This window comes from Leopardus geoffroyi, chromosome B4, assembly GCF_018350155.1.
Source record: "Leopardus geoffroyi isolate Oge1 chromosome B4, O.geoffroyi_Oge1_pat1.0, whole genome shotgun sequence".
Taxonomy (NCBI): domain Eukaryota; kingdom Metazoa; phylum Chordata; class Mammalia; order Carnivora; family Felidae; genus Leopardus; species Leopardus geoffroyi.
In genome coordinates this window covers 28,290,641-28,302,004 of record NC_059341.1, presented here as the reverse complement: position 1 = coordinate 28,302,004, position 11,364 = coordinate 28,290,641, and the positions used below count along the sequence as shown (strand labels likewise).

Genomic DNA, 11,364 nt, shown 5'->3' with positions numbered 1-11,364 from the left:
GCCTGTTTGAGGAAGTCAGGAGGCCTGTGTGGCTGGAGGAGAGTGGGGAAGATGGAGGGGAGAGGAAGAGGGAAGTTCCCACAGGCAGCGGGTTCTCATCTAGAGTCTGCGCCTCCAGGGTGGGCTGTGGCAAGGCAGGAGAGTTTTACTGAGTGAGGTGTAAAATGGTTGGGGGGGTTAAGCTGGGCTGGATATTTTAAGGTCACTGTGGTTGGCCTGCAGTAGACGGACTGGGAGAGGGGAAGCTGGGGAAGGGAGGTCAGATGGGGCGCTCCTTTACAATGTTAGGAGAAAGAAGACAAAGAACATGACTGTGGTGGAGTGTGGGGAAGGGGGGAGGAGATAATGTGAAGAATTAAGAGGTGAAACCAGCAGAACCTGATAATTAGAAGTGAAGTAAGGAGGAGGGGGAGGAGGAGAGGGGTGAGGAGGGGGAAGGAGGAGAGGAGGAAGAGGAAGAGGAAGAGGAGGGGAAGAGGAGGAAGAGGAGGGGAGGAGGAAGGGAAGGAGGAGGAGGAGAGGAGGAGGAAGGGAGGAGGAGGGGGAGGAGAAAAGGAGGAGGAGGAAGAGGAGGGAGGAGGAGGAAGAGGAGGGAGGAGGAGGAAGAGGAGAGGAGGAGGAGAGGAGGAGGAAGGGAGGAGGAGGAAGAGGAGAGGAGGGCAGGAAGAGGAGGGGAGGAGGAGGGGGAAGGAGGAGAGGAAGAGGAGGAACAGGAAGAAGGGGGAGAGAAGGAGAAAGAGGAAGAGGAAAAGGAGGAGGAGGAGAGGAGGAAGGAGGAAGAGGAAGAAGGAGAGAGGAGTCAAGATGAAGCTGAGGTAAAATTAACATTGCTGTAGGGAACACCTGTGAGAGAAAGCGCTGCCCAGGGAGGGCCTCATCACCTCTACCTGTCACACACCTGAATTCTCCAGCTGCACCAAACGATCGAGTCACCCAGAATGTCCTTGCCCTACTTGGCCGCCTACAGAACTCATCTTCACTCTTCAAACCCCAGCTGAGACACCACCACCCGTTGGTGGCTTCATGCTACAGCTCGAACGAATCATTTTGTTCCTTCTGCACCACTCAGGGCCTGGCGCCCCGCCCAGTGCGCGGCTTCCCGACCCGTTAGTAGCACGTGTTGTGTTGCCAATAGGTTGTGGGCCTATTTGTGCGCTTAGGCCTCCAGGTGTCCCGGTTGGGCCTAGGGCAGCTGGAGCTCCTCCTGGCTGGTGCCCGCCGGCTGTGAACAGCACATCCGTGGAGCTGGCGTACCACACCGCACAAATACTCTCATCTTCCGTATGCGCTGTGCCTGGGGTGGGGTGGGGGGGGGGATATCCTCTGTTAATCACCCAGGAGGCTAAATGGGAACTGTTTTAGTCTCAGTTTCAACCGGGGCCCCAAAGCAATAGATGAAACATTCCAAAATGAGCTGTAGGAGTTGCGAAAGTGCTTATGGAAACCAGTTTTCTACTCTCCGCCACCACCCACCTCCAGACTATAAAAGATGACAGAGGGGCCGAGAAAAGAATTGAGGTTTCCAGTAGAGCATTTTGTGAGAGGAAGCTAAGCTGCGCATCCCACCCAGAAGAGTGGGATGACTGCCCTCCCTCCCACCAAAGTACAGGGGCTTTGAGGAAGTATTTGGAGGGCTAGCCTCCCCTGAAGCTTGGGGGGCGGGGCACGGTGGCTGGAGTCAGGCTGGAGTCTAGAGGGGAGAGCCTGGCTGGTCTGCTGCTCTGATGGCAAAGCAAGGAGAGGTGACTGCCTTGGGAGCAGCCGGTGCTCAGAGTCAGGCCCCGAGGACTCAGTGTTTCCAGAGGGTTGTATGAAAAGGGTTGTATGCCACGTAGAGAGGGAGGAGCCCCTAAGGGGAGATGACTTCAGATTCCCAGGAGCTGAGAAGAGTGGCAAATGAGCAGCCAGACGAGATGCATTCAGAGCCTCAAGGGGTTGCAGTGGAGATAGGATTGTGGCCGAACTGGGAATGGGGACTTGGAAGGTCTTGGAAAAGCAATGGAGTCACCACGCAAGAAAGAGGTGGCTGGAACGCTTGTGGGCCAAGAGAGTGCAAATCCACAGCCATGTGTAGTCCTAGTCCTGTAAGAACCTCCTGGCTCCCCGACTTTCCTCGTCCTCCTCCTCTCCCCGACTCCCAACCCTGAGAGAGTCAAATCCACAGCAGGGGTGGGTGGGGTGAGGGGACCCTTGCTCCTGCAGACATTGGCCTGAGATCAAGGCAGGGGAACAAGAGTCAGGCGAAATTGTACTATTAAATGAAGTGTGAAGCTTCTGATTATTACACTTGATGAGCCATATTAATTACTGAAATGAGTGGTGTTTGGAGATCTGACTGGGGCACTTTTAACATCTAAATGTGATCAGGAAAGTCCCGGAGCCCTGAGTTCTCCCCAGGACGGAGAAAGGACATCTTTACCAAATGCACAACAGGGAACTTGAAGATAAGAGCACACTCGCCTTCTCATTAACGCCCTGCAGAGCCTGGCTTGTCTGTCCTAGCCAGTGTGACCCGTCTCCATTCTTCCCCCGACCATTCAGAGCTCCTCGAGTGTGGGGACCACGCTTACACCTGTCGGTGTCCTCAGATTGGGTGTCATGCTTGGCACGCAGCATGGGGCATCATGGAGTTCCGTGGATAGATCCAAAGGCCATCGTGTCCCGCTTTGTTTCTGTCTCTTTCTTCCCAGTTTTCTCAGTTTGGGCCTCACCTCCATGCCTTGAATGAATTCCAGGTGAAAGGGGATGTTGGGCACCCTCAGCCCCCAACTCAGCCCTGAGGGCCTCCAGGCCAGTTTCTGTGGTGACACCCAACCCCGGTTACCTTCCATGGCAAGCCCACCTTTATCCCAGCGCCTTCCAAAAGCCTCATCTCCACTTTCCTGCTCTCAATCCCGTGGTCTGTTTCCCGTCTCCCCCAAAGTTCATGGCTCCCCACCACTGCCAGCTTCCCTGTTACCACCTGAACACTTCTTCCTCACACACACCGGTTACACTCCACAGCCCTTCTTCTCCGTCTTCACTCTGGCCACGTAGAGTGTTGTGGTGCAGGCGACACTATAGTCAAGGGAAAACGGGGGAAGCTTGTGGGCACGGCCACAGAACTGCCCTGCATGTAAAGCAAAGAGGAACAGCGTGGCACCCTCTGAACCACCACAGGCTTCAGCTGTGTCCGCCTCCCTGCTCCAGACTGTGGGTGCTGCCGCGCTCCTGGAGGGGCCCAGCCTCTGAGTTAGGACTCGATTTAGCCACCGAGGGAGGTATGTGAGAGTGACGGGCTCAGGGGCCTCGTCCATTCATCCAAGGGCAGCCCAGGGCATTCCTTATACATGACTCTGAGCTCTGTGTTTTCTGCTCAGCGGCATCTCTGCTGTCGGATTTGCTGGACTGGGAGGCTTGCTTTTCCTGGCCTGTACTACCCACGGGAGGCCGACTCTCCTGGGCTCTGCTTCTCCCATGCCAGAGCCCTGGCCCTGGCCCCTGCCGCCAGCCTCTCTGACCCATAGGAGCTACAGGATCTGCTAACCTAGTTTCTGAGCCTGGATATTTCCTGGCCATCCCTGTTCAGTGGCACCCCGACCCTGGCGTGGACCTATGGGTCATGAAATCTTGACGTAATTGAGTTTGTATTAGAAAAGATGAGGACAAAGTAGGAGGTGAGAAAAATCACCTGATGGTGATGATCATCTGAACTGAGCTGGAAGGAAAGTGCCCCTGAGGCACCAGATCAGAAAACTCCCTAGGTTCAGTTGTCTGTCCCCAGCTACGACACACTGGTCATGACCAGCTGCACCTATCTGGAGACTCCGTCAAGACCACAGATGAGAAAGATTGTCTAATGAAGCATGCTTCACACTGACAAAACCCTGGCAACAGAGGTAGAGTTGTGTCTTTTAGTCTGGCAGACACCTCACTTTGAAATCACTAAAACAATCATAAATGGAAACCATGCTCCCTGAATCTCTGAGCTACATGAATGAAATCTCTTAATTTGATAGGTTGTTGTTAAGGGGGCAATTACTTACAGCGAGCAAGGGAAATGACTTCCTCTTCGCCAAGCAATATTGGAGAAAACGAGAGACCTTTCTTATAGCATACGTTCCATGTGTTTTTCCTCTGGGGATTGGCCACCAATATTCCTTCAGTTTCTCATTGCCGAATACAAATCCCCTCATGCGCCTTGCCAGCTGCCCCTCCCCTGTGGCATGATTCCCTGGAAGGAGGCGGGGGACAGCGCAGTGGCGGGGGAGGGGGGAGCACTGCAGGACCACAGCAGAGACGTGGGCAGGTCTGCACCAGGGGCCCGGGATTTGCCCTGGGAGCTTCTAGCCCATTTCTTCATGAGCCCAAGTTCTGGGATCTAGGTGAGGCCACACATTGGTTCTTCCAGTAGCCCTCTCTTTGACACTTGGGGTGCCCTCATCAACTTGGGGCACCTGCCAGGGATTTCCAAACCCCTGGAGATTATATTCTTCTCCTTCTTTAGTCCTCGTACCACCTCCGCTTTCCAAAACAGGAAAAAACATGGCACCCTACACCACACCACACAACCTGGCACCATGACTTCAGGGCCACTCACAAACTGCTCACATCCTTCCAACCACTTTAATGGGGGGCAAAGGCTCTCATCCCTCAAATAGAGATAGGGCTGCAGTGTGAACCAAAGCTTCTCAGGCTCTGTTCCAACTGGGTGGGCAGGTGTATTCATAAATTGATCACCTCAGCCCCTGGGAGCTGGCCTCCCCTCTGTGGGTAGGTTCTGAAGAGGGGGGACCCAAGTTCTGGAGATATTCCCCACTTCCTCGGCTTGTTGGCTGGAGCCCCGCACGGTCCACAGGAGGGGCGGCTGTTGGGCACAGGGCGGTAGGCTGTGCTCCACCACTGAGCAGGGCGGGCCCGAGTCCTGAGAGCCACCACCATTCACCTCCCGCGCCCAGCACTGGAAATGGAAGATTTCCTCTAATTCTGACTACCTCACAATCCTTCCTGGCCGCTTTTGGTTCTCTGTTTCGACCCGGGGATAGGGTCTGCTTGACCAACATCAATGCCCTTCCCCTCCTCTGGCCTGTGCGCAGAATTCAATAGCAGGTGTAGGAGCACCTGGCTATGCCCTTTAGCCTGGGGTCCCAGGGGAAAGGGCCTCACGTTTTCGCTCAGCAGGAAGACTCCAGAAATAGCAGCCACGGTTTGCTTTGGGGGATTTTATAATACAGGTTTCCTTCCCCCTCAAAAAAGTGAAGGAGTACTTTCACATTAAAATACGTTATATTTTCTAGGCAAGAGCTCTCCCGCCTTCCCAGCGGCAGTTTTCAAACATTTGAAAGATGTTAGCTGGTGAGTCAAATCTCCCTTTATTCTTTCGGTTTTTCTCTCACTCTGAAAATATGTGTATATATATGCACACATTACACTTGGAGGCATATTTTCTGAGATGTAAATAAGTAAGGAAAGTGTGTGGCGCTTGGAATTCTGGTGCTTCGAAGAGACGGTATGTGCTCTTGATTCCAACACACAGTTAGCACATTGTCACCTACCTCACACGCGAGCATCTGTTCCGTTCATCTGTAACCCACCTCTGCTACCCTCGTCTGCACTTACCCATCTGATCAACAAGGTGCTTGAGCTACGGTCCCGCTCCCGCACTTGCTTGCGGATGGTTCCCAAGGCCAGCAAATCAAATCTGAGGCCAGGTTGCTACCTATATCCAAAGAAAGGTGTCCATGTATATTTTGGGTCCATTTTACAGCTGTTTGGTATAACTATTGTCAAGGAGAAATGAACAGGTTGGGTATCATAAAATCAAAAACAGAATAACATTTGAAATTGTAATGTATGTCTATTTTTTAAATTACTTTTTAAGCACGATCTTTTTTATTTAAAAAAAATTTTTTTAATGTTTACTTATTTTTGAGAGAGTGACAGAGTGCAAGCGAGGGAGGGGCAGAGAGGGAGACACGGAATCCCAACCAAGCTCCAGACTCTGAGCTGTCAGCCCAACGGGGGGCTCGAACTCATGAACCATGAGATCACCTGAGCCAAAGTCGAGTGCTTAACCGACTGAACTACGCAGGCTCCCTTGTATGCTTATTTTTAAAAATTAGGAGAGTCCTATTTTGATTTGGGGACTGCTGTGCTGGTCTTGGAGTCTTCTCCCGCCAAGTCTGGGAGGAAATCGGCTCTTTAACGTGGTGTTTTGGTCTTGGCCTTGGCACGCCTCGCTTCACTCCCCTCGCACACAGGCAGCGTCCTTTGCACATGGCGGGGTTGTCCTGCGGAAATAAAGCTAGTGTTGCGTGCTAAATTCCATTGCAGACGCTCTCCTAGCAACCCAGTGACACTAACAAACCCGACAATAACGTTTTGTCTTTAGCTCTATAAAGCAACGTGGCCATTAGTCTCACCAGAAAACTCAAAAGGATATTTTGCAAGTGGAGAGTGATTGGAGCTGAAACTTTGGATCCGTTGCTTTTCTCCCGTCTGCTCATATCAAACCGGGCAGGCACCAGATTTTCACTTCGGGAGCAGGACATACCCAAAGGAACACCGGATAGGGAAAAGAGTCTGGGAAGGTCCTAGTCCCGGTTAGTGAGCTACCTGTGTTCCCTTGGCCGAGTCGCTTCAACGCTCGAGCGCTCGGTCTTCCTCATCTTCCAAATGAGGACTTACTTCTTAACACTCCATAATGCCTGTGGATGGGCCTACACTTGTCCTCCTGCTGAATCAGAATCTCCGGAACTGTGTTCCTCCCATGTTACTTTTAACCAAAGGCAAATGGAAGACATTGCTGAGCAATTGTAAAGACGCTTATGTAAATAGCTTTCCAATTTTGTTTGCTCGGCACAAGAGGTTCAACGTACACTCAATATACACCGTGTATTGCGGGGAACAGTGTTTTCTCCGGCAGATTTTATAAAGGGCTAAGGCAACCCATTTTCTTTGCTTTTTCTGATTAGCCCTCCTCTGTACAAGACTATATATCATGCATCCCTATCAGTAAAAAACTTTTGAGCGTGTACATCCAATATATCTACATACTTTAAAAATATTTAATATTCATATCTGTATTTACTTATATACTATATTGTACTTTAATGTTAACATATTATAAACATTTAAAAATACTTAACATTAATGTTTTAAAAGGAAAAATGTTGAAAGAACATTTTAAAAAATCTGATCAGTGAAATCTTGGTTTAACACGTGCTAGATCAAGGTCAAAAATAATTCATGATGTTGCTTTTTTAGTTCACTACATTTTGTTACTTCGTTATAATAAATGAAAATATGCTTCACCAAGATATGTAGATTCAAGTGGAAGAAGTACCTTTTTTTTTTTTTTTTAATTTTTTTTTCAATGTTTATTTATTTTTGGGACAGAGAGAGACAGAGCATGAACAGGGGAGGGGCAGAGAGAGAGGGAGACACAGAATCGGAAACAGGCTCCAGGCTCTGAGCCATCAGCCCAGAGCCCGACGCCGGGCTCGAACTCACGGACCGCGAGATCGTGACCTGGCTGAAGTCGGACGCTTAACCGACTGCGCCACCCAGGCGCCCCAGAAGTACCTTTTTTTAAACTACATTTACTAAATTATGATACTGATCTTTTAAATTCCATCCACTACTTATTCCAAGATTTGTTATGGGCTAGTATATTTCCAATTTTCTGAATGTTCAATAGTTGTTGCTGTAAATTAACTGGAAAGTGTGGCATTTCTTCATATTTTCTAACAAATATTCAAAATTCTGCATTTGGATAAAATTCTTCACTTGGAAAAATTGGGGGCATGTAGAAAATTCTGTTTCTAAGATTTTTGTGTTGTACAGATAATAGTTTTTATATTTGTCTCTCCCAATAAAAGCCACATAAACTGGAAGTATTTTCTAAACATTCGTTTTCAAAATGCTCTCTCCATGGTATGAATTTCTTTCAAAAATTATTACTTTTATTACTCACTCAACAGCCAGTGTATTTGGAACATTTGTATTTGTAAAAGAATAATGACCATTTCAAGTTTAATAGTATTCTTAAGTGCTTTGTCATGAGATAACTTAGAACCCTCCAAGGGCCCAAAAGATTTTTGTGGTCATTTCCCTATCTCATTAAGGTTCCATTTCTATTTTCCTTTCAGTTCATCACAGCGATGACATCCTGTAACATTTTGTGGATTTCTGGTTCATCTGTTTTTGCTGCAATGGAATCCTTGTGACTGAAGCAGTCAATGAATGTCATAGGAGGGACAGGTCTGTGCATTTTCTTCGATTTCTTTGCTTTTAAATTTTCTCCAAACTGCCATCCTGTAAGGAGTACACTTATAGGGATACCACCCTAGCCCCATGTTTTCTCTTCTTTTAATTTAAAAAAAGTTTTTTAAGTTTATTTATTTATTTTTGAGAGAGAGAGAGAGAGTGCCAGGAAGGGACAGAGAGGCAGGGGTGGGGGGGGAGCGGAGGAGAGAGAGAGAATCTCAAGCACGTTCCACGCCATTAGCTCAGAACCTGACGTGGGGCTTGAACTCAGAAATTGTGAGATCATGACCTGAGCAGAAGTTGGAAGCTTAATTGACTAAGCCACCCGGGTGACCCCCCCCCCATTTCTTCGTAATTAAAGAAACCATTCATTGTTGAGCATGAGTCTTCTTCTCGTACATCTTTTCTTTGGCAGACCTTGTAGAAGCATTTCTGCATGTATTCCAATATTGAAATGGAATCAAGCAGCCCATTGACAGAGTCGTGTCCGAAGCATCTCAACTTTGATTCTTCAGTGACAATTCATTCAGCGACCATCCACGGTTTTTCACTTTTACTAACTTTCTGTCCTCTAAAGAGTTTTCTAACTAGAGAGAGCATTGAAATGTTTCACCATTGCCTTATGTAAATTATTTCTCTCCTGCAGTTTTTCCAATGGTATATTTGCTGTAAGAGAAATTTCAAAAGCAGCTTTTAAATATGTGTAAAAATTTAGTAAATTGTTCTTAAAATCCTGAATTGAGGGGCACCTGGCTGGCTTAGTCGGTTGAGCATCCGACTTTGGCTCAGGTCATGATCTTGCAGTCCATGGGTTCCAGCCTTGTGACAGGCTCTGTGCCGACAGCTCTGAGCCTAGAGGCTGCCCCTCCCCTGCTCGCATTGTGTCTCCCTCTCAAAAATAAGTGAACATTAACAAAAATAATGATAAAATAAAAATAAAATCCTGAATTGAGAATCACGCAACTTTATACTCAAACGAAACCAGAGGCATGGGCATGTGTGTGTGTGTGTGTGTGTATTCTGGATTATTCATTTCCGATAACTCGCTAGTCATGATAATTTTGTTCTATCATCTTCTAATATTGCGGAGAAACACTATACACTTAGGTCAACATTCACTGTTAACGATAATGAATATAAAAAGCTATACGTCAAAAAGTTTTTAAAGATACTTTTAATTTGAGATTATATTTAGTATATTTTAGGTTTACAGAAAGATTGCTAAAATAGATCAAAGAATTCCCATACAGGCTCATGCAGCTTCCCCTAAAGTTAGCCTCTTCTAACTACAACATATGTATCAACACTAAGAAATGAGCATTAGTAAAGTATTTTTAACTATAGACTTTATCAGAATTTCTCCAGTTCTTCCATTATTGTCCCTTTTTGGTTCCAGGATACAATCCAGGATACCATGTTACCAAAATTGTCAATAGTCAGTACCACTTACTAATTATGTGAAGATCTGTTTAGTTAAAACGAAATAATATTATTTTCCATTCCAGTTCACCAATAATGAGTTAACTACAAAATGTTACAAGATGCTAGAAGTGAGGGTGTCCTTGTCCTTGTCAGTTGTGTTGTTGAATTAGGGTTCTCTCTTCTACTGTACTTGAAATGAGGCAGTCTGGCTCACAGATTAAGGGCCCAATCTCCATATGTTCATTAAATATTGGGTAGTCTTCCTTGTTTTTCCTTTTATAAAGACAAAAACATGTATGCATAAAAACTGTCAAATTTCTTTTCCATAGTAAATGTCCTTGCTATAAAGATAGGGCGAGTGAATGTCTTTTGTCCCCTCTGGAATACACATACCTCATTTTGTAGAACACTGCTCTATATTATATATATGCTCCTCTGGTTGTCCAGAGAATTTACCCTAAACTCCTACTAATATTTATAAAGCCTAAACTAGGGAAACTGGATAATTTCAATGTCTAGTTCTCTACTGGCCAATTCCTGTACTCCTGATTTGTTGATAGGTAATAAACAATTACTGAGTAACCTGTTAAGGCAGTTAGCATACACAAATAAGTTTCTCCAGGAAGCACCACTTAACCATCCCTCAGCAAAGTGTTAAAACTTCACACGCTTTTGGCAGGGTGGTGTAATAGCACCCATCAAGTCACACTACCAAGACTGCCTACCCTTCATGGTTGGGCTAGCTCAGGGGTTTAATGATGGAGACTGGAAATGAAATCCTTGATAGCTATTTCATTCATTTATTGAAAAGATAAATAATGTCATGGATATAGGCGTGTGCTACCTGATCCTTCTTCAAGAAGGAGGGACTTTTTTCCCCGGCTGCTGAGAATGTACTAGAAAACCCTGTGAACCCTCTTTGGAGTTTGCTTCAGTTGAAAAAAAAGGCACTTCACTGAAGGTCCACTTTCATCCAGGGTTAGCCAGCATCCAGTGACTGATCAATCGAGGGTATGAAGGCCATCTGGAAGACTCTGAGGGGCCATCCCAGCTTCAGGGTTCCTCAGAGGGTTGACTGAGGTCTTTGTTGGGATCAATCACAGATCAACTTCTGCCGCTGCCCAATTCTGCTTCCTCCTCCTCCCCTACAAGAGCGCTTTGTAGTGAACATCCTGTGAACTAGCCTTCGCTCAGAATCAGCTTCCAGAAAAACCAACCTGCCACAGCTATACGAGTGGACAAAATTCAAAGAGTACAAAGCAGTATGCAAAGGAATATACGCATACCAACATCTCTGGATGCTTCCAGAGATGGTCTTATGTGCATGAATGCCATGGAAGTACATATGTACATGTCTGCATATTTTAGCCATTTTCTTATAAAACTTGTAGCAACTTATACTTTGAAAAATGTATTTCTTATTTAAATTTTTTAAATTTATGTTTACATACTGATACATAAAGTTTAAAAATTACTGCCTAATATCCTATTGTATGGATATACCATAATAATAGCTACCACCTGAGCGCCAGCTATCTGCTGGGCACTTTTGCATGCAACCGCTGTATTTATTCAACACGTATTTACTGGGTCACGTATTTATTTATTATTTGTCAGCCACTGTTGTAGGTGTGAGGGATATGAGCAACTATTATCTCATACTTCAATTCAACCTTAAGAATAACTTTACAGGTG

At 46.5% G+C, this 11,364-nt stretch overlaps 1 long non-coding RNA gene across 2 annotated transcripts; it reads left to right on the top strand.

The window, feature by feature from the left end:
* The first annotated feature begins 756 nt into the window (after positions 1-756).
* On the top strand, positions 757-11,116 carry LOC123590119. 2 transcript variants are annotated; one of them, XR_006708614.1, is made up of 4 exons: positions 757-1,603; positions 5,277-5,334; positions 8,130-8,241; positions 10,647-11,116. It is a non-coding gene; the product is annotated as an uncharacterized LOC123590119 (long non-coding RNA). The 2 variants fall into 2 exon arrangements; XR_006708615.1 differs by lacking the exon at positions 10,647-11,116 and adding an exon at positions 8,663-9,013.
* Positions 11,117-11,364: the final 248 nt, after the last annotated feature.